Genomic DNA, 24,177 nt, shown 5'->3' on the forward strand with positions numbered 1-24,177 from the left:
TAGCCACATTTACCTGGACCACTGCTTCCTTGGATTTCATTGGAAATTTACGTTGTGAGGGAAACTTCCAGAGTGACCCTGTTAGAACGGAAGCAATATATCACACGTCGGCTTGAAACCCTGTAAGGGCTTCACCTCCAAGCCAAGACCAGGACGGTGGCCCCCGACCCGCGCCCTCCTCAGGCCGCTTCCATCCCCCCTCTGACCTCACAGCCCGCCTGCGCTGCCCCCGGCCCTGCCCGGGTGAGCACCGTTCCCCGGCCTGGGAGTGTTTCCCGCAGGTTCCGTGTGACCCACTCCCTCCCACTTTCAGGCTTCTGTTCAAAGGTCGCCTGAGCCCCCTTAAAACTGCACCAGACCCCCTCCCCCTCCGGGTGCCCCACTGCCTTGCTTTCTTTTTCTCCAAAGCCCCCATCACCGTTTAATAAAACACCTACGCTGTGACTCATTTGTGCATCCACATTTCCCCACTAAGATGTCCACAAAAGCAGAGATTTTGTGCATCTTGTTCACGGCTGTGTCCCTGACACCTAGGAAGGTGCCTGGCTCCTGGAAACAGCAAAGGACGTGAAGCAAGAGGGGCCGGGACTGGGGCAAGGTGGATCTTAGTCCGGATTCTGAGACTCACCTATTCGGTGACGTTATACAAGTCACTTGACCTCCTGACTCTTCATTTCCTCCTGTCCGCGGTGGGACAGTAATCTATCTGCGGGACCCCTCACAGGGTGCCACAAGATTACTCGGGGTGTAAGGGCGCATGGACTGTAAGGCAGGGCAGAAACGTGACAGATTATTTTTGTTAGCTGGTGACATTTCAGAAGATTGCCCACAGGCGCACTGTTTTAAATGTTTTCGGGCTGGGAATTGTTTCCCCTTTTATGGAGATTCCTACACCAAGTAGGACACACAATGCTCGGCCCTGTCACACGACGTGGGGAAGGATGGTCACTGCAAATTTTCTCAAAACTAGTGAAAACTGGGTTCAACCCGAAGAATCTGGAGATTCGTCAAGAGGCCGAGTTAGCATCTGGGGAATTTGTCTCATTGTTCTGTGAGATGCCTGGTCAACGTTCTTGCGGGGCAGTTTGAAAGATCGTTTGAAGGGAAGAAACTTGATGAAGCTCGTTCTCTCTGACAATGGAACAACTGTACAGGCGCACCCCTTGTGTCCACAGGGATGGTATGAAAGTTTAAGGCAAAGGAGGAGGATTTTCCTCATTGTTTATACTGGGTCGTTCAGTCTGCATTTTAAAAACTCCTCTCATGTAATTCAGAGACCAAGACTCTTTCTCTTGTAAATTGACACTTTTGCACGGAAAAAGCCCAGGCATGTTTGCAGTGACCGGGTCAGTGTGACAGGTCACCTCAGCGGCAGTACAGACTAAGGACAACGGTCCCACTAGCTAAGGCCACAGGTTCCAATACAGCAAGTTACTCAAAGCAGACACCCTGTCACCACCCAAACACCTGTGCGTGAGCTAACCCGGGCCGGTTCTGGGCCAGGCTCCTGGGGACACGAGACCACACGTGAGTGTCTGAAATCTTCTGGAGCAGGCAGGGGGTGGTGCCTGAAACCAGACACGGACACAGCAGTGTCATCCTAATTGTCCTGCAGCGATTTAAGGACAGACTATTGGTGGATGGGAACTGAGAACGAGAGGTGAGCGCCACCTTGTGGACAGACCCGAGGATCCTGCTGGCACCCACCCTGCACCCCTTCCCAGCCCGCGTCTGCCAAACTCACCAACCTTCGCCATCATCTGATTCGAGTGTATCGGAGCGTATATTTGACAACATTCTTTCAATTTGTTCAAAAGAATAATCATTTAAAAGCAAATAACTCTAATTTCGCCTGCGAGGGCCCCCCAGGTACTGTGTGCCTACCCGCTCTCCAGGGAGGTCACACTGGGACACTCCCCCCGGTTCTGGTTCGTGCCGACCGTCCCCCACGTCAATCTCACACCATTTGGTTTCATGCAAGGAGCACTGATTACATATAAATGCCACGTAGGCCCCCGAGATGCCCAGTGAACAGGGCTGGCCTCTGGCTCTGAGTCGGGAGTACAGATGTGTTAAGTGATAAGTGCCGGGACTGTGTACAAAGAGCAACAAGTATGAAAGGGCTGGAGAGAGCAGAGGGGAGGGCCTGGGGCCAATGTCAACGCCCCCCGGGGTCCACCTCGCTCCGTGCCGCTGTCCAGACGCCCCCGAGTTCCAGCTGGAGCTGCAGCTGTGGCCACGTCGACGAAGCTGGTCCCCAGGGCCTCTGCCCTGCCTGGCTGGGCTGGCCTGGGTGTGGACACATTGCTTTTCCTCTTAGTTCATCTAAGGCAAGGTTGGAATATTCCAGTAGAAGTGTTTACTAGGCAACTCAAGGGAAAAACAAAAACAAAAACATGAAGTACTAGCTTGCTGAGGGTAGATGCCTCATCCCGACGGGACAGACACCTAAACTCCCGCAAAGGCGCGCCTGACTAGAGCGCACGAGCCTCAGCGCACAAGCCCGTCGGCCTCTCCAGGCTGCAAGGCCAGCAAGGCAGAACGTGGCTCACGTGGCTGGGATCTGCAGCACATTCCAGAAGCTGCTTCCTAAACTCTGCTCTGGGATGGGCTCATGGCATCACGTTCCCAGCCTCCACTGCAGCCCCCTCCAGCCTGGCCCTGGAAAACGGAAGCCCTTTCCTCCTCCCCTCCCCCTCCCCCCTTCTTCTTTAAGACTAATGAACATTTACATAAAGTAAAAATACGAATTCACTGATCATAAGCGTTTGGGTATGGAACATGGAGGATGCATAAACAAGTGTGATTTCATAGTCATGAGAATAAATAATACAAAAATATAACGTATATTTGCTGCAAAAAATGAATTCCAATTATTCAAGTATTAAAATGTAAAAAAAGAAAAAAGACTAATGAACATTTGAGTTACCTCTGAGCTTGGCAAAGATTTATTTTGGTTACTCTGGAATAGAATCTGCAATCTAATTTACCGCATTTCTCAATTTCACCTTGAGATGAGATTAAATGCCTCCCTTTTCTACAGAGTTCATTGGGACAAGTACGTTTAATCTGGGCAAACTGGAAATACTGTGAAACAAGGCTGAATCTAGAAGTTAATCTTGAGATTGTATTCACTTAGCAGAAACAGAGGCCAGATCTGGAAGTGGATTCTCCATGTAATGACTAATCCGCCAGCCATATAGACAAGGGTTCCCAGCCCTGGTCCTGGACAAGGCCTGAGTCTGAATCTCAGCCCTGCTGTTTGCTGTTTACCATCCAGAGCAAGGCCTTCACCACGCTGAGCCTTGGCTTCCTTCTCTGTGAAACGGCACAGACCGCAGAGGGTGAGATAGAAATGCAGCACCCGGCATAGCAGGTTCTCAGAAAAAGGCAACACATCATCAGAGGTGCTGTTCTCTGAGCCCCACCAGCTTCCAGGCACCTGACAGGCCACTTGACAAGTTCTCATTTGCACCTCAGAACACTCCCATGAGGCTGTCACTTACACTCCACATTCTACACCTGAAGAGATTGGGTTTTGAAAAAGATGAACTCTCTTGAGGGCACGTTTCCAAGCAGCAGAGCTGGGCCTCAAACCCTAGTTTGTTAATTGCCAAAGCCTTTAAATGACTTTTTTTTTTAAGACAAAACATATAAAGAGAAAAGTACTCAAATCATGAGTCCATCTCAGTGGATCTCCACCAAGTAAACACACTGTGTAACCAGCAGCAGGTCAACAAATAGACCATTACCTCCGCCCAGAGGCCCCTTGGTGCCCCTTGCTGAGTCAGCACCTCTAGTTGGAGCAGCGCCTCTGCCTCCAGGCCACCTCCCCAGCTTCTGGCTCCTGGCTTCAATGTCCTCTTAGCTCCCTGATGTCTTTTTTTTTCTTTCTTTTTTTGAATTTTTAAATTAAATTAAATTTATTTTTTATACAGCAGGTTCTTATTAGTTATCCATTTTATACATATCAGTGTATACGTGTCAATCCCAATCTTCCAGTTCATCCCATCACCATCACCACCACCACCACCACCCCCCCCCCCGCCGCTTTCCCCCCTTGGTGTCCATACGTTTGTTCTCTACATATATGTCTCTATTTCTGCCTTGCAAACCAGTTCATCTGTACCATTTTTATAGATTCTACATATATACATTAACATACGATATTTGTTTTTCTCTTTCTGACTTACTTCACTCTGTATGACAAACTCTAGGTCCATCCACGTCTCTACAGATGACCCAATTCCGTTCCTTTTTATGGCTGAGTAATATTCCATTGTATATATGTACCACATCTTCTTTAACCATTCATCTGTCGATGGGCATTTACGTTGCTTCCATGACCTGGCTATTGTAAAGAGTGCTGCAATGAACATTGGGGTGCATATGTCTTTTTCAGTTTTCTCTGGGTATATGCTCAGTAGTGGGATTGCTGGGTTGTACGGTAATTCTATTTTTAGTTTTTTAAGGAACCTCCATACTGTTCTCCATAGTGGCTGTATCAATTTACATTCCCACCAGCAGTGCAAGAGGGTTCCCTTTTCTCCACACCCTCTCCAGCATTTGTTGTTTGTAGATTTTCTGATGATGCCCATTCTAACCGGTGTGAGGTGATAACCTCATTATAGTTTTGATTTGCATTTTTCTAATAATTAGTGATGTTGAGCATCCTTTCATGTGTCTCTTGGCCATCTGTGTGTCTTCTTTGGAGAAATGCCTATTTAGGTCTTCTGCCCATTTTTGGATTGGGTTGTTTGTTTCTTTGGTACTGAGCAGCATGAGCTGCTTGTATATTTAGGAGATTAATCCTTTGTCAGTTGCTTCGTTTGCAAGTATTTTCTCCCATTCTGAGGGTTGTCTTTTTGTCTTGTTTATGGTTTCCTTTGCTGTGCAAAAGCTTTGAAGTTTCATTAGGTCCCATTTGTTTATTTTTGTTTTTATTTCCATTTCTCTAGGAGGTGGGTCAAAAAGGATCTTGCTGTGATTTATGTCATAGAGTGTTTTGCTTATGTTTTCCTCTAAGAGTTTTATAGTCTCTGGTCTTACATTTAGGTCTTTAATGCATTTTGAGTTTATTTTTGTGTATGGTGTTAGGGAGTGTTCTAATTTCATTCTTTTACATGTAGCTGTCCAGTTTTCCCAGCACCACTTATTGAAGAGACTGTGTTTTCTCCACTGTATATCCTTGCCTCCTTTGTCATAGATTAGTTGACCATATGTGCATGGGTTTATCTCTGGGCTTTCTATCCTGTTCCATTGATCTATGTTTCTGTTTTTGTGCCAGTACCATACTGTCTTGGTTACTGTAGCTTTGTAGTATAGTCTGAAGTCAGGGAGCCTGATTCCTCCAGCTCCATTTTTTCCCCTCAAGACCGCTTTGGCTATTCTGGGTCTTTTGTGTCTCCATACAAATTTTAAGGTTTTTGTTCTAGTTCTGTGGAAAATGTCATTGGTAATTTGATAGGGATTGCACTGAATCTGTAGATTGCTTTGGGTAGTATTGTCACTTTCACAATATTGATTCTTCCAGTCCAAGAACATGGTATATCTCTCCGTCTGTGTCATCTTTGATTTCTTTCATCAGTGTCTTATAGTTTTCTGAGTACAGGTCTTTTACCTCCTTAGGTAGATTTATTCCTAGGTATTTTATTCTTTTTGTTGCAATGGTGAATGTGATTATTTCCTTAATTTCTTTTTCTGATCTTTCATTGTTAGTGTATAGGAATGCGAGAGATTTCTGTGCATAATTTTGTATCCTGCAACTTTACCAAATTCATTGATTAGCTCTAGTAGTTTTCTGGTGGCATCTTTAGGATTCTCTATGTATAGGGTCATGTCATCTGCAAACAGTAACAGTTTTACTTCTTCTTTTCCAATTTGTATTCCTTTTATTTCTTGTTCTTCTCTGATTGCCGTGGCTAGGACTTCCAAAACTATGTTGAATAATAGTGGCGAGAGTGGACATCCTTGTCTTGTTCCTGATCTTAGAGGAAATGCTTTCAGTTTTTCACCATTGAGAGCTACAGGCTAAAAGATACCATGGGAATGCAATTAGCAAAACCCAGACCTACAGGACAAATAATTTGGTTTCTTCAACAAATACAAAGGGTGGGGAGAGAAAGGGAGAAATCAGAGATTAGCTTAAAAGAGACTTAAGCGGCATATCAGTCAATTACAGTGATTTGACCTTCTTTGGATCCTGATTTGAAAGAACTATAAAAAATATGAGACAATCTGAAAAATATTTTAAATGAATGGATATTTGATGATGCTAAGTAATTGTTAATTATTTTAGGGGTGGTGTTGTTATAATGGTTTTTTTTTTAAGAGTTTTACTATTTTAGAGGGCCATAGTGAAGTGCTTATAGACAAAATGTGATAGCTGAGATTTGCTTCAAAATAATCCACAGGGAGTGTATATATGTAAAAAGGCTGGGTATGTGTTGATAATTGGGTTTTTTTTTTTTGAGTTGATAATTGGTAAGCTGGGTGCTGAATACATGAAGATTTATTATACTATTTTTCTTCTCAATATTTATGAAAATTTTATGAAATTTTCCATAATAAATTGTATCTCCCCCAATTTTTATCTCTAGGATAATTAATGTATATATTCCACCCAGTAAATATTTTATTTAGTGCAAACCTGTATCAATGATGTACGTAGGACTAGCCAACCTGTCTGGACTCAGTTTCCAATCCTGGGTCAGTGATTTACCGGCTCCTGCTGGGGCAGGTGTGGCAAAGGTCCACAAAATAAGCAATTTCAATTCAGTACTCCATTAAGCATGAAAGATGTGTAACAAGCAATTTTTGACCACTAGTATCTTACCACCCAGTTTATAGGCAAGAGACAAGAGGTGTGCGTACATGTAAGTGGGGATATTCACCCACGTGACATCAAGAATACCAAGCGGGGGCCACCTCCATCACTCGGGGGTGACACACACCCTCTGCATCATAACCAGGTTGCGAGAAGCTCTTCTGAGCACATCGGGCATCTTCCCTGTCATACTCCCCCTAATGGTCTAGTTAATTCTGAAAGCAGGCTTGTTTTAGGTTAAAGTTCACTGCAGATTGACTAGAAAATGATTCCTCCAGCTGGGATGCTGGACCGCACGTCTTGTTCCTGGGGTGCATCCGTAGTTATTCAGCAGCCTTCTGTCTCCTTGAGGGGTTAGCACAAGTGAAAGGGACGCAGACACCTCACAGGAAAGACAGTGGGAGGCGCTGTCCCCAAGTGCAATCGTGCCAGCATCACGTACGCTGGTACTGGCACCTTTACTGAAAAACCACGTGCCCAACGCCAAATGGTTCATTCTGTCAAGTCCCACATCCACTTCACCTTGTTTTATGGGCAGAGGATGCAAGTAGGAGCTGAGGCAACAGCCGTAGAAGAGGCGGCAGTGGAAACGCAAGGTGAAGCGTTTTCAGGAGTAAAAATAAGTGGACACTCCGTGTCCTTGAACCAGCGTTCTCTTCTCAAGCACTCACTACCCTTCCAGCTACCGGGCGATCAGTGCTTGCAACGATGCGCAGCCCAGCTGTGAGGCGTCCGCCCCCATTGCTGCCATTTTCACGGAGAGCTGCTGTGCAGTGGCCACGTGTGCACTCGGGTCTTGGGGTCTCTCTCGGGCAGGACAGATTCTGAGGACTTGCAAGTGATGACCAAGCGCCACCTCAGCCGTGGGTGAGGCGAGGAGCTCAGAGCTGCAGTTGACTGTGTCGTGCTTTGTTCTCTCGATTCCTGGGCCTGGCTCCTGTTTCTCCACACCAACCCCCAGTCACTGCGTGGGGCCGTGTCCGCTCACAGCTGGTTCATTTCCAAAACAGACTTAGGGCTGCACTGCCCTCGTGGGAAGGACTCTGCTTCCTTCAGGTCTGGTTTTTCAACTTTTTCTTAATCTAGGAGGTCATTACGGCACAGGTGGCTCTTGTTATAGCTCCACTTTCAGAAATGAGCTCCCTGCTCAGCTGGACCAGGACTCCAGGGCTTGTCCTAGTTGCACTGTTCTTTTACTCCCAACTTCAGGCAGGAAAATGCAGGCCTCTCTCGTGCTTGGCAATCAGGCCAGAGCAGAGACCCCATCCGCCCCTCCCCCCAGGAAGTGGCTGATAGCTCGGGGCCCACGGCATCTTCTGGACAGAGGGAACCGCCCCCAGCCTGCAAAACAGCCTGAGGGCACAAGAAGCCGGTCTCAGAGCCGTTATAGAAAATTCTGCCTCTGTTTCCATCATTTCAGTAATTCAGACAATCTCTTACAGGTCATCTAATGCCTTAGCTTTCTCCCCCATGCCACACCCACAGCTACAAAACTTTCTGCTTTCACCATTTGTTTGACACTTAGAACTATATGGTCAGCTTGGCTCCAGATACATTCTGATTCTCGAGCTACGTCGTGAAGGGGTGAGCCCCACGTAGCAGGACTGTGGGGCGGAATGGTGACCATTTAACCTCTGCAGGCAGCATTTCACCTTGCGTGGAGAATTCTTTTTTGACAAAACCCTTTGAGGTACTATTTTGTTGCAGGGAGTGGGGGTGGGGGGGGGTGGGGTGGGGGGGAACAGCCCTTGGGGCAAAGCCAAGATGGATGGGAATAAAACTATAAGAACAAAATTGTTCTGGTTAATATATTTACTCAGGGCAGCGCAAGACTGAATGCCTAGGAGACCCTAGACCAGAAAACAAAACCCAAACAAAAACAGTAGATAGAGGAGTAGGAAACAGCAGAGAGCAGAAGGGCTTTATCAGCAGGGGGCTTTATGGGGTGGGGGGGTGTTCACTTGGAGGAAGTTTTGTGGGGCAGTAGCTCAGCCCCTCCATCACCCCCTCGTGCACCCCACCTCCTCAAACCTGGGGGGAGAGGGAGCCCCAGTGGGGGGCTGCAGGTTCAAGAGGAACAATCTGGGGAAAGGATTTCAGAACAAGAGGCTAGAGGCGACTGCGAGAACCTGGAAACTCCCCCACCTCCCTGCAAACACGGGGAGGATGCTGGTTGTCCCAGCGTTTGTGAACTGGGGGTTTGAGGAACTTTATTCACATTTCTACACTTCTGTGTAGTGACCCCGGCGGCGAGAGGACTGGGCCCATCTACGCAGCTGACCATCGATGCACCCCCCTCCTGCAGGCCCAGGATCCGATTCAGCAAAATTCGTGCTGAATTAATTTTGGTTACTATGAAGATGCTGGTTTTAAATTGGGCAAAAGAGCCCGCATACAGATCTGTCTGTCCCTTTCGGGCCTAGAGTCTGGCTGGTGAACAAGACCTTTTTCATTTGGTACCATAAATGACACATTCAGAAAGATTCTGTCAATTCAGGCCTGCGGAAATATTGGTGTCAGAATCAGCAACACTGCCCCCTTTGTATGACATGAGCCCGGTAATAGAGAGCCCGCTAATACCATCCCCAGCGGATTTTATTAATCACACCTTACAAAGGAGCCCTGTCTGCTGAGAGGTTGATACAAAGAGGTTGATACAGAGTCTGCTATTCATTTTTCTTTTCCATATAGTTACTTTTTAAACAAATCAAAAGAATCATCTGTAAGTGTTTCCTTATAAAAAATACTATAGTCACAGAACTTGGAAAACCAAGGGGAGAAAAGAATCACACGCTTCTCCCACGCTGGCACAAGCCACGTGAGCGCAGTAATATATTTCTAGGAACATTCTGATATATTTCTTTGCAGTTTTTCATTGTTTAATTTTTTTGAAAATTATAAAAACTTGCAAACATACAGAAAATAATATAATTGGCACCTCCGTGCTGACCACTAAAATTAAAAACCTGCTAGCATTTTACTATGTAATTGTATACATGCAATCACTGTATCCCTCTCTTTTAAATAGATAAAGGATGACAGATACAGCAAAGGTGCCTGGGGTTCCATCCACCCACACACACCTGGGATTCCATCCACCCACACACACCTGGGAGTCCATCCACCCACACACACCTGGGAGTCCATCCACCCACACACACCCACATGTTGGTGGCTATGTGATTCTTCATTTTTTTACTGCATATCACGTGTTCCCATAAACATCTACTGTTTTTTGTGTGTCTGAAATATACGTAAGTGATAACCTCTTATATCTTTTTGCTCTTTATTTTTCCTTCCAACGTGATGTTATTGCAACTCACACTGTCTGCGTTCACCTGGGGTGTCAGTGCAGCGGCCCATCCCCTCCCACCCCCCCAGCACACCGTCCTGCTGCAGCCATAAAGCCGGTCACGGCTCAGGACTGTCCCCAGCTTCACCCTTCTCCAGTGGCTGCACCATCAGAGCTCATCCTGGTCAGCTCAGGTGACGGGGACAGCACACCGTTCCTTTACCAGAACCGTCCATCAGTTCCAGACAGGACTCCAAACCGCGCCCCCTCCCCATCCCTTCTCACACCCGTGCCCTTCGCACTCATCCCCTTCCTTCTCCGTAGGCCATGTTTGCGTCCGCCTTCCAGCCTTTGCTCATACCCTTTCCACAGCCTGGAATATTCTCCCCTCTTGACTTGTTCAATCCTTCACAACCAGGCTCAAGACCTCTCCTGCACGAAGCCTCCCCTGCCCGCCCAGGCTTCCCGCTGTTACTTTCATTGTGCTCTCTGGCCAGTTACTGGGACTCCAGGGTACCTACTCATAAACACAGAGAGGTGGGACACGATACCCAGTGGTGACTACCGTTTATTGAACTTATTATATACTAAGCAGTGTGTATGTTTCCACATCAATCTCCACCACAAGTCGGAGAAGTAGGTGTTATTAGCAAACGTCATGTATTCCCATTCTAAGATCCTGAAATGTGAGATTGATGGCATCTCACCACTGCAGTTCCCTGGAGGAAGTCTGCCTTCTCCAGGGAAGATCCGCCTTTGCTTCTGCCAGAATCAGGGAGCAACACAGAGGCCACTTTAAAACGGATGCTGCGCTCGCCGGTGCGAATTCAGTCCACTGACGGATCACGATAGGCTTTGGCTCCAAATCTTCATGCGACTTTTATTTCCTTGCTTCCCCGCGTGCCCAGGTGGAGGCAGGTGTGCTTCCTCGCTCACGTGTCTGCCTGGCTGAGTCATTTCTCTTTTCCCTGCACAGTGAATGATTTTAGTGTCTCAGCTTTGCACACGGCTCTCCACTAGACTCTCCAGCTCGGGCACTTTTTATTTCTTAGTGGTGTAGAATGTGCTGCTCTATGACATCATGGCTTGCATCTTCAGCTCTGTGATATAGGAATCTCATTCACCAATGAAAAAAGAAATGAAGGACTTAGTTCAGAGCCTGTGGATGTAGGTGAGTGAAGGAAAAGCGCAGCGGCACTTACGGACGCTTGTCGATTTATTCATCGGTGGCTGTGTCTGACTCCACATTCCTGGAAATTAGTCTAGATTCTCAGTTGATCCACTTGGCTCTGAATCCCAAGCTCAGGTGGGCAGTCTTTCCAGGAGGTACACACAGCTTGGTACACAAACTCACTTAGGCAAACAAGAGACACTCAATTTGTCCTCATTTTGATCATCAATCTGGGATGAAGAGGGAGGTAGCTGGAGCACATCTCAGAGCAGAGCAGGGGGCTGGGGGGGGGGCACGGGCTCTTAGCTCACCTTCCACCTCCAGCTCAGACACTCTGAAGGCCAAGTTCTCTGGGATCTCCCATCCACACTCAAGCTGGCTTTAAAATTCCTGTCCGAAGTCATTTTCTTCCACTTGTTATTGGTTAAGCGTTCTTTCAGAGCAAACGAGTTCGAGGACTCTTCAGCAACTCCACACCCGACGACACAGGTGAACCTCAGAGACGTACTGTCGCACGAGTCTCCTTAAGTGAAGTTCAAAATAAGCCAAGACAGCTCCCAGGGACGAAGCAGAGGGCTCCCCTGTGGGGGGGCAGGGATGGAAGGGGCTCCTAGGGGGCTCCTGGTACGCGGCTGATTCTGTTTCCATATCTGTTTGCTTTGCTACATTAGCGTGTTCATTTCGTGGGCATTCTTGGAGCTCAGACATTGTGCACTTCTCTGTATGAATTATGCTCAACTAAAAGGTTTACTTTAAAAAGGTAAATCAAAAGTATTCTGTACGTATAACTGTATAACTGAATCACTTTGCTGTACACCTGAAACTAACAACATCGTTCCAATCAACCATGCCCCAATATAAAATAAAAAATTTTTAAAGTATTCTGAAAACAACTGAGGATTTTGGAGATTACTCCCAAAGGGGAACAAACTCATAAAGAGAGGAAGGCAGTGAGGAAAACAGAAAGGAGATGAGGTGATTGGCATAATGGGACCAGTTGGAGCTGCTGGGAATCAGATCTCCGGGGACGACAATACTGATTCCCAGCTGGGCTTCATTTGAAAGCAGCATTCATGCCCCTGTCTACGCTGCTAGGATGGCAGCGGCCTTAACACACTTCTAAGATGCTGTTCTAGCAAGCACTCGAAGGGAGAACTGAAAAACAGGCTGGCCATTTCCAGAGATAACTGGTGGCTTTTCCCCGGCCTTGGGCCTCCCCTGCAAGTGCAAGGGCTGGGCTGCCACGGGCGCCCGAGGTGTCTACCCTGCCCTGCGCTGTGAATCTCTTACTGGTTGACTGCTTCAGTGCTCAGAGGGGTCCTGGGCAGGACAGGTGGCTCAGGAAAGCATTTCAGGGTGCCATCCGTCCACCCTATGGAAGGGGCTGGTGCAGCTGCGCTGTGACCTCACCTGGGACCCTGTGCTCCCTCCAGGAATAAGGGAGACATTTCAGGCTGTCAGGGTAGCGAACTGAAGCTTTATGAAGCTGACAGCGTTGCTGGCAAGATGTTTTATGCATCGCCTAGGTCCCCGTCTCTCTGGGTTGGTTTGTGATACGTACAGGTTTGTGTGCAAACACACCACCCATCTGTTCGCACGGAAATTTATATCCAGTTCTGTGGACCCTTTCTCCCACTTGCAAAGCAGCCTGTGTGCAGAGGGGGAGTGACCCCGAGATGTGGAGATTTATGCTGGGACCAGCCCAGAGGAGGGGACAGGGATCCAGGGACCCGGCGGCGGAAAGCAGAGCTGCGTCTGCAGAGCTCGGGGACGTGGGTGCACCTTTGTTTGCCGGATGAGGAGAGAAGGGGACTTCCTGCACGAGCCCTGTTGCCTGAGGCTTAGGGAGAAAGCTGAGACTCTATTTCCTGTTTCTAGGGAAAGAAAAGAAATCCATCAAGCAAATGACTCAAGGTTCAGCTCCAACTGCAGGATGGGGCCTCATGTGCCGTCCTGGGTCTGGTTCCTGAGCCCCTTGGAATCACTTACTCAGTGAACTGTCTTGTAAATGACAACCTGACAGCCAATCACGGACACCTGCCGCATCCAGAGGCCTCCGAAATTGCTTCCAGACACACCAGCGTTTTTCTTTTTAATGTTGTTAGGAACCAAGGGGAAGTTGTGAGACTGCTGCTTCCCAGCACACTCCCGTTACACGGAACGGCCGCAGGAAGATGACGCTTTGCTCTATGTATGGCAGAACGTGGTGAGATGCCATCTCTGGCTTGCAGCCTGCGGCCTCTCTAGGCAGCGAGGCCCCAGAAGGACCAGCGGAAGAGCAGCCCGTGACGCAGGGCAGGTGCACTCGCCCAGTTTTCTCATCTGTGCTGAGGCAGGGCCCCCCTGTTTTCTACGAGGACTGTCCTGCCCTGGAGACAGAGCTTCTCGCTTCTTCACAGCTCAGCAGCTGGAGAAAAACCAACTAGTTCTTCCTTTACAGCAGTATGCGTTCTCTGGGAGATACAAGGCACGATTCTTGCCAACCGTCCTGGAAACCCTACCTCCTGCCTCGCCCCGCGGTGATGCGGATGTAGACGTGGCTTCCCGAAGGCGAGCAGCCCGGCTCAAATCGCATCCTCCCACCACGGTGGGTGGCCGGCAGCTCAAGAGTCAACCTCTCGACCATTTTTGCAGAAGCGACAGCTGTGTTTGGAATACGCACGTGAGTTGAACACGGCTCCCCAAGGCAGCAGCCTCTTCCGTCCTTCCGAGCGCGCTGAATACACGTGGGCAGGAGACAAGGAGTCCGAAGCCCCAGCTCCCAGCCCAGCCTCGCGACGAACGTGCTGGCGATGCCCTGAGCCGTCGCTTCCGTGTCTGCAAAATGGGGGTCCTAAATACGCCTCCTTCACAGAAGTCAAGGAATCTTACATTTTTTATTTTTTTTTAATTTTATTGAGGTATAGTTGATTAGGAATTTTAAATATATGAAAAAAGGTATGGGAGAGCTCTGGAGAAACTCCACAACCAAAATGTTCTATCACTAAGCTATGAAACATGGCCAGTGTAACTTGTTATGATGAATTGAACAAAACGCTGCTGTGACTTTTACTGATCTGTTCATACCGTTTCCATGAAGAATAACTAGCGAGCAGAAATGGACGCATCAGGGATTCAAAACCATTGACTGGCTGGGCAGAGAACTGGGGGAAGGAGGTGGCAACATTTGTGTTAACATAAAAAATTTAAAGAGGAAAAAATGGAGATATGTGTGCTTAAGACACACATAAGAGGGTGACAAAAAGAGTAAGCACAACTCGGACTAGAAGAAGGAGCCGGGCGGTGGAGGACAGGAAGGAAGTCGCTTCCTGGATTCCCGTCTGGCCCAGAGGAGAAGATCAGTCATCCGTCTCCACTTTCCCTCCCCACCTGGATGACAGGTGCTTGGAGGCAAGAACTTTCATGGCTGGGGCCTGGCGCCTGAGCCCACGGCTGGCAGGGTGGTCCCCACTCTATGGATTGGTGCAGATGCTTCCGTCCAAGTTCACCCTGTAGAGGGAAGAGGAAGGTCCTGGCAGCCGCTGGCCAATGTCTGGTCCACCGAGCTGGGCTGCTGTCACTAGAAAGAAAATGACTCAGGGTCGGCTGACCGTGGAGTCCCGGCCCGTCTAGCTGAAGCCCACTTCACGAGACTGCTGTTTGGAGATTCCTCCCCCTCTGCTGTCACTCTCTCCCCGTCCTTACGCTACACTCTCCTGGGTCTCTTCTACCCCTCAGCTCTCCTGGAGGGTCCTGACTCCACCAGGGGGTCCACAGCAAGGTCCTGGAGGTCATGTCGAACATGGCGCTCAAGTCCTTCCATCGCAGAAAGACATTGGGAAGAAGAGCTCGGATGGTTGTAAGCTGCACGGATGCCTCCTTCGGGTTTCATACAAACAAAAGTCCGCTTCATCTCACCACACACCTCCTCTCGCTCTAGACCAGGGAGGGGGAAGGGGAGCCAGTCCTGCCTCTGCTCCTTAAATATTTCCAGTAATTGTAGCATCAGACTCTGTCCCTTTCAGGTCCTGACAAGTCACCTGGCTAGGAGGGCGGCCTGTCTAATGTCCACAGGATCCTGAAACACAGATGCTGCTAAATTCACCTCTCCTCAGGGCCCACTGCCGAGGAAAAGCAGGCTCTATTTTCATTTAGGGGTCTCTGGAGACAGGAAGGTGGATGAAGTGACCTCCGGAACTCCAGGCTAGGCTCAGGAAATTCTGACAAACTCAGAAATGCAGGTTTAAGATACCAGCAGGCTTCACACAATGAGACCCTTTTTAGCATGTGCTGCTGCAGGCTGATGAGCTGAATTAATCACTGTTCTTTGCAATCAGCTAAGGAAAATGGCCGTTCCTTCAAAAAACAGCTGTCAGCAATGACTATAAATTGGTTCATTTTATGTGCAAAGATGCCCTGTGATAGGTTGTCAGCTCAATGAATTCTTACTCCGATGTGACTCGAAACAGAATGTTGGAAGTGACAAGCTGTGAATGAACAAGACGGGGTAATAAACAGCAGTGTCTCAGTCACACTGAGGCAGCACGAAGAGATACAAGGGGTGAATTTTAAAGTTGATGGCTAAAAGTCATAAGCCTAACTATGATGCCTAAGGTCTATTGAACACTCATGATGTCCTCGGCACTGTACTAAGTACATCATTTGCCTTATCTCAACTACCATTAAAATATATCCAAGCAGATCTGTTTGCTATTGAGACCTGCCAGGGCTTCATCAAAATCACAGGCCCATGTCAATGGTCTAAATGTACCAATTAACAGACAGAGATTATCAAGGTGGATCAAACTGTATGTTGTCTACAAGAAATCCACTTTAAATATAAAGTCACATACAGATTAAAAGTAAATGGATGGAGAAAAGTATACCATGCTAACCTAATCAAAAGAAAGCAGGAACAGCTACATCAATTTCAGGCAAAACAGACTTCAAAGTAAGAAAAGTTTCAGGGATAATGAAGGGCATTACATTTGGATAAAGGGGCTGATTCTCCAGGAAGACATAACAGTTCTTAAAGAGTATGTGCCAGGACTTCCCTGGTGGCGCAGTGGTTGAGAGTCCGCCTGCAGATGCAGGGGACGCGGGTTCATGCCCCGGTCCGGGAAGATCCCACATGCCGCGGAGCGGCTGGGCCCGTGAGCCATGGCCGCTGAGCCTGCGCGTCCTGAGCCTGTGCTCCGCAACGGGAGAGGCCACAACAGTGAGAGGCCCGCATATCGCAAAAAAAAAAAAAAAAGAATCCACCTGCCAATGCAGGGGACATGGGTTTGAGCCCTGGTCCAGGAAGATCCCATATGCCGTGAGCAACTAAGCCTATGCACCACAACTACTGAAGCCCGCGTGCCTAGAGCCTGTGCTCTGCAACAAGAGAACCGCAATGAGACGCCCGGGCACCTCAATGAGAGAGCCCACGTGCCCTGGACCCCGAGGGCCACAACTAGAAAGAGAAAAAAAAAAATCTGCACACCACAACTAGAGAGAAGCCCGTGCGCTGCAACGAAAGATCCTGCATGCCTCGATGAAGATCCTGCATGCCACAACTAAGACCCAACGCAGCCAAAAAATAAAAAATAAAATTAAAAAAAAAGAAGAAAGGTCTAAAATCAGCAATATAACTTTCACCTTAGGAAACTAGAAAAAGAAGAGCAAATAAAATCCACAGTAAGCAGAAGAAAAGAACATGAATTAGAGCAGAAATCAATGAAATTTAAAATAGGAAATCAGCACAGAAAATCAACGAAACCAAAAGGCGGTTCTTTAAAAAGATCAATAAAATTGACAAACCTCTAGCCAGGCTAACTAAGAAAAAAGACAGAGAATACAAATTACTGATACCAGAAATGAAAGAGGGATATCATTTGCATATTCCAGTATGAAAAACTCTGTGCCCACAAATTTGATAAACCTAGGTGAAATGGACCAATTCCTTAAAAGATACAATCTGCCGAAACTCACACAAGAAGAAATAGACTATCTAAACAGGCCCGTATCTATTAAACATCTTGAGTCAATAATTAATAACCTTTCAAAACAGAAAGCACCAGACCCAGATGGGTTCACTTGTGAATTCTACCAAACATTGAAAGAAGAAATGATATCAATTCTCTACAGCCTCTTTCAGAAGACAGAAGTGGAGAGAATACTTCCTAACTCATTCTATGAGGCAAGTATTATACCAAAATCAGACAAAGACATGGGAGGTAAGGAAATCTACAGACCAATATCTCTCATGAACATAGATACAAAAAATTCTCAACAAAATATTAGCAATGTATAAAATGAATTATACACCATGACCAAGTGGGATTTGTTCCAGGCATGCAAGGCTAGTTCAACATTAGAAAATCAATAAATATAATCGATCACATCAACTAACTAAAAAATAAGTTACATGATTATGTCAACAGATGCACAAAAAGCATTTGATAAAATCCAACAGCCACCCATGATAGAAACTCTCAGTAAACTAGGAATAGAGAGAAGCTTTGTCAACTTGATAAAGATTACCAAAAAACTGACATACTTAATGTTTAACGTGAAGCTTTCCCACTTATATAAGTTACAAGGCAAGGACATCCCCTCTCACCACTCCTTTTCAAAGAGTGGAAGTCTTTCCTAATGCACTAAGACAAGAAAAGGAAATAAAAAGTTTACAGATTGGGAAGGAAGACATAAACCTGTCTTTGTTGACAGGTGATATGATGACTATGTAGAAAATCTAAAAGAATTGACAAAAAACCTCCTGGAGCTAATTGATTATAGTAAGGCTGCAGAATATATTGTGTTAATATACAAAAGTCAATTGCTTTCCTTTATATTAGCAATGAACAAGTGGAGTCTGAAATTAAGAGCACAATACCATTTACATTAGCACCCCCAAAATGAAATACTTAGTTATAAATTTAACAAAATACGTGGGACTTCCCTGGTGGCACAGTGGTTAAGAATCCGCCTGCCAATGCAGGGGACATGGGTTCGAGCCCTGGTCCAGGAAGATCCCACATGCCACAGAGCAACAAATCCCGTGCGCCATGACTACTGAGCCTGTGCTCTAGAGCCTGCGAGCCACAACTGCTGAGCCTGCGCGCCACAGCTATTGAAGCCCACGCGCCTAGAGCCCGTGCTCCGCAACAAGAGAAGCCACCGCAATGAGAAGCCCACACACCGCAACGAAGAGTAGCCCCTGCTCGATGCAACTAGAGAAAGCCCACACACAGCAATGAAGACCCAACGCAGCCAAAAAAAAAGTTTTCTTCAAGATCTACATGAAGAAAACTACCAAACTCTGATGAATGAAATCAAAGAACTAAATAAATGGAGAGCTATTCCATGTTCATGAGCAGCAAGATTCAATACTGTCAAGATGTCAGTTCTTCCCAATATAATATAATAGAATATACAAATTCAATACAATCCCAGTCAAAATCCTAGAAAACCGATTCTAAAGTTTATGTGACAGGCAAAAGACCTAGACTAGCCAACACAACATTGAAGAAGAACAAAGTCAGAGGCCTGATATTACCTGACTTCAAGACTTACTATAAAGCTACAGTAACCAAGGTAGTGTGATATTGGTTAAAGACTAGACAAATAGATCAGATCAATGGAACAGAATAGAGAACCCAGAAATACACCACATAAATACAGTCAACTGGTCTTTGACAAAGGAGCAAAGGTAACACAATGGAACAAAGATAGCTTTTTTAACAAACGGTGCTTGAACAACTGAACACTCACATGCAAAGAAATGAATCTAGACAGACCACACACCCTTCACAAAAATTAATTCAAAACAGATCATGGACCAACATGTAAAACACAAAATAACAAAACTCCTAAAAGATAATATAGGAGAAAATCTAGGTGACCTTTGGTATGGTGATGACTTTTTCCATTCAACACCAAAGGCATGAACCATGAAAGAAAAAATTGATAAGTTGGACTTCATTAAAATTAAAAACTTCTGCTCTGCAGGAGACACTGTCAAGAGGATGAGAAGACAAAACCACAGACTGGGAGGAAATATTTGCCAAACACATATCTAATAAAGGACCGTTATCCAAAATATACAAAGAGCTCTTAAAATTCAACAACAAGGAAACAAAAAGCTGATTAAAAAATGGGCCAAAGATCTTGACACCTCACCAAAGAAGACATACAGATGGCAAATAGGCACATGAAAAGATGCACTATATCATATGCCATCAGAGAAATGCAAATTAAAATAACAATGAGATACAGGTACACTTCTATTAGAATGGCCGAAGTCCTAAACACCCTAGCAAGCGTGTGGAACAACAGGAATTCTCATTTATTGCAGGTGAGAATGCAAAAGTGTACAGCCACTTTGGAAGACAGTTTGGTGGCCGAGTGCAGTGTGTGGGCAGCTTCACGCCTGCTCTGGTAGACGGTTGTGGTGGTCTCAGGAAACACATTTATTATGAAGAAATTAAAATATTTGTCACACTTGTACATTTGTGAGACTGGAAGCCATATTTTACTCTTATATTGCGGTAATCTACCCTCGTATTTAAAATAATGATAATGTCAACCACTATTAAAGTCTGGTAGGTGATTCTGCAGCTCACTGAGACAGAAAACACTGGGAGACTTGAAGCCCCCATCCAGTAGTTATCTCAGGTCAGCCAGGTGGAGTGAGGTTCACAGGATTTTGGTGAATCTGTGACTCTTGATAAGGAAACATCAAAACCTTTACATATGGATTTCTGGATTTCCTTGTTATAATTTTGGGCATAGAAATTACATGACTTGGTTATGAAAATAAAGGTCACCTAAAAGATCCAGAATATATACATCTCAATTTGTTTAGATTATCATCTAAAATAAGACATTTAAAAGTATTTTTGAGGAACCTGGGCTCATTGAGAACATGTCTACAGGCCTCTGGGAGTTTGAGAATCCTGCTATCATTGTTTCAGTGGAAATAATTGGGAGCTCCATCTCTCCCTCCCAGGGTTTGGAGATTCCCGTAAAATGTCAGATTGACCCACCAATCTTGATTGGATGGTTAGCCTAACAAATCTATTGTAATGACCAGTTACAAACGTTATCTGAAAGGACTTTCTTCTTGTAGGACACGTTTAACACTTAAAAGATTATACAAAATACTGTCCCTGCTTTCTGATAGTTACCAATCCTGCGTCATCACCGTAAAACATCATACTAATATAATTATAATTTAAAAAATCAGAAACAGAGAAAAAGACCATTCTGAAAATAAATAAAATCTAGTTTAAAATTAACACGAAATAAATCAAAATCCCAGCAGGGACTTAAAAATGCAAACTGACAATCTGATTCTAAAATTTGTATGAGAGGCAAAAGCCCAAGAAAATCCAAGACATCCTTTAAGTAGAACAACAAGATAAAAGAAACTACTCTATAGACACAAAGACAATATAAATCTACAGGAATTAAGACTAACACTGAAACAAGAATAGATCCAAACCAACTGAAAAGAGCAGAGCCCCCAAACTGACCCACACATAGGCAGGCATGTGCTCTATGACAAAGGAAGTACTGTAGGTTTGTGAAAAATTAATGGTACTAGGTCATTTGGTATCCAAGTAGGCAAGTCTTCTCAAAACTGGGGAGGTGATGTGCTCCAGAGACCTGGACCGCAGGGGCTTTGAAAGGACGCTCCTTGGAACGATCACCTAACCTTCCAGAGGCCTGCCTCTGTGGCCTCAGAGAGGAGCGTCGCATGCCCACAGGCCTTCTGAGGAAGCAGCCATGCCTTCCCACCACTCTGGCTCACAGGGGAAGTGCTGGGCCCACGGGCAGCTAACTTACAGGATGACCTCCGTCTTAGGAGGTGGACTGGGGCGAGGTCTCTGCCCAGTAGGAAGGAGAGTAACTATCTGAAGCCATCGCATCCTTTCTTTGTGGGGACCTGAATGTGAGATGAAGGGGATCAGAATGTACCACCCCAAAATACACAGCTGTGGCACTGTGACGAGCAACCCCCTACGAGACCTTCCCAGAACAGAACCCCGCCATGTCCCCTGCCTGCCTTTTGTCTGTAGAAAAACTTTAGTCAAAGAATAACTTAATCAGAGAAGTGAGAAAATGCAGAAAGAAAGGTAAAATCGCCTTTACCTGGGTGACCGGCTGACCAGGTGCCCAGCTAAAGGTTGTGTTTCTACATGTGAAGGGAAGAGTGAACGCTGGGGACAATGACAGTCTCTGGCAGAATAATAAAAGCTCACGTGAGGAAAGATAGTCTGGAAAGGTCCGTACGATGGATTTGGAGGAGGAAGTCTTAGCACACTGTGGACAGTTCGTGTTTGCTGACCGTTAAGTCCGTGGACATACTTAGGACGTTAAATAACAATAAATACATGTGTGAAAGGATGAAGAGCTGAACAGGGTGGTAGCCATAAAAATGGACAGGATTGGAAAAGTCCAAGAGGAAGTTTGAAAAGCAAAAACAACGGATACTTCTTGGTGAACGCAGAATGTTACAAGAGTCAAAGCTCTTTGAGCCTGTCACCCAACAGAGGGAGGCGCTCCTGGAAATGGGGGTCAAAGGGGGTCTGCCTTCAGGAAGCAAAGATGACGAGTTCAGTTTGGGACATTTTTGAGTTAATTGAGGGGAAAAGCTGTGGCAGAGAATGAGGCTCTCTTCAAAGAACATTCATGTAAAATTGACTAGTAAAGTAATCTCCAAGGAGCCCTCATTATCTCAAACAAAAGAACATTCTCTAGTTGTTTTTTTAATGGATAAAACTTACCTCTGAACAAATGTAACCTATTAATACCGACCAGGCCACATCAGACAGATGAAAGAGAGACCATTAACATAAAAGTGACACAGACTTGGCATTTGAAAGCTCAGGTGGGAAAAGTTAAACTGCAAATTTGTTCTGTTCAGACTGCCCATGGCTTCAGCGTCAGGAGGGACGTTTAGGCTTCGATCCTGGACAGCAGAGCCTCTAGCCATTCTGAGATACCGTTCAGGTTGGGGTGTGGCCAGGAGGGAAGGGAGGTGGTGGCGGGGCTGTAAATGAACCAAGAAAGTGAGACCCATTTCTCTGGGTCATTCAGGCGACCCTCCACCCCTCGGGTAGAGGGATTCAGTTCCAAAGGTGGGACCGGGCTTCTACATGTCAGTGGAGGACTGTTCCCTTTGCTTAGTTGTTGACGTTTTGCGTTAATCCTATTTTCTTTCTTTCTTTCTTTCTTTTTTGCGGTACGCGGGCCTCTCACTGTTGTGGCCTCTCCCCTTGCGGAGCACAGGCTCCGGACGCACAGGCTCAGCGGCCATGGCTCACGGGCCCAGCCGCTCCGCGGCATGTGGGATCTTCCCGGACCGGGGCATGAACCCGCGTCCCCTGCATCGGCAGGCGGACTCTCAACCACTGCGCCACCAGGGAAGCCCAATCCTATTTTCTTTTGGTTCCATAACTTTATAAGAACAGACTGGGAGAACACTGTTGGAAACTATTTCAATACAAATGTCAAGCCCTGACAGGTGTAATATTTCCCCAGGGTTTCAGTGTTAAGCTTCCACAAGAAGAGAAGGGAAGAGCTGAGGTCATCTGTGTGACACATTATTAAGACATATTAAGACAGATGTTAATTCCAAAGAACTCTTGGCTAAGCATGACTTGTACCGTCTTTGGGTATCTAAATAGTTTACTTCACAACTTCTCCTTAAAAAAAAGATCACAGGGACTTCCCTGTGGTCCAGTGGTAAAGAATCCGCCTTACGATGCAGGGGATGCAGGTTCGATCCCTGGTCAGGGAACTAAGATCCCACATGCCACGGGGCAACTAAGCCCGCGCTCCACAACTAGTGAGCTATCACAGCTCAACTAAAGAGCCCGCGTGTGGCAAACTACAGAGCCCACGCGCTCTGGAACCTGTGCGCCACTAGAGAGAGAAAACCCGCACACCACAACTAGAGAGAAGCCTGCGCACCTCAACGAAAGATTCCAAGTGCAGCAACTAAGACCCGCCACAGCCAAAAATAAATAAATAAATAATAAAATAAGTATTAAAAAAAAAAAAGATCACAAAACTAATAAACCCAAACACAGGAAAGCATACCCAAGTGCGGGCAACTGAGATCTTTCCCAGGAACTACAGCAGAAGTAAGCAGTGTGTCTACCGATGTAATTGGAGACTAACAAACAGGCAGGGTTAGTTGTCCACTGGAATCGTGGCAGCTGTTCCAAGAAAGTGCAAGGTCATCCTGAAGTAGAAGAAAACGGATAAGGCTAGTCAGACTGAATGTGGCACAATTCCATAAACTAGAACAGTCAGCCCTGTTCTCCGTGTGGCCTGAATCACCCCTCTCCTGCAGCACACCGGCCTGTAAGGAGGCAGAGGGGGGCAAAGTTATCAAATTAATCCCTTACTTTTCTGTACTCTTTCAATTTCTCCACAATATTATTTCATAAAAACAGGGAGGACTTCCCTGGTGGCGAGGTGGTTAAGAAGCTGCCTGCCAATGCAGAGGATGCAGGTTTGATCCCTGGTCCGGGAAGATCCCACATGCCGCGGAGCAACTAAGCCCGCGCGCCACAACTACTGAGCCCGCGTGCCACAACTACTGAAGCCTGAGTGCCTAGAGCCTGTGCTCCTCAACAAGAGAAGCCACCACAATGAGAAGCCCGTGCACCACAACGAAGAGTAGCCCCCGCTCGCCGCAACTAGAGAAAGCCCACGGCAGCAACAAAGACACAACGCAGCCAAAAAAATAAATTAATTAATTTTTTTAAAAAAGGGAGGGAAAGATGGGGGGGCAAGCAAGTGGCTTGCTGTCACAGCTGGCTTGGCTGTGACAGCCATGAAGTCCTGTCCTTTCCTGGGCAGTAGAGGGAGAGAGGCAGATGGCTGGGAGTAGGGGAGGTGCTGCCAGCATGA

This window comes from Grampus griseus (genome assembly GCF_964374135.1).
Source record: "Grampus griseus genome assembly, chromosome: 10".
Taxonomy (NCBI): Eukaryota; Metazoa; Chordata; class Mammalia; order Artiodactyla; family Delphinidae; genus Grampus; species Grampus griseus.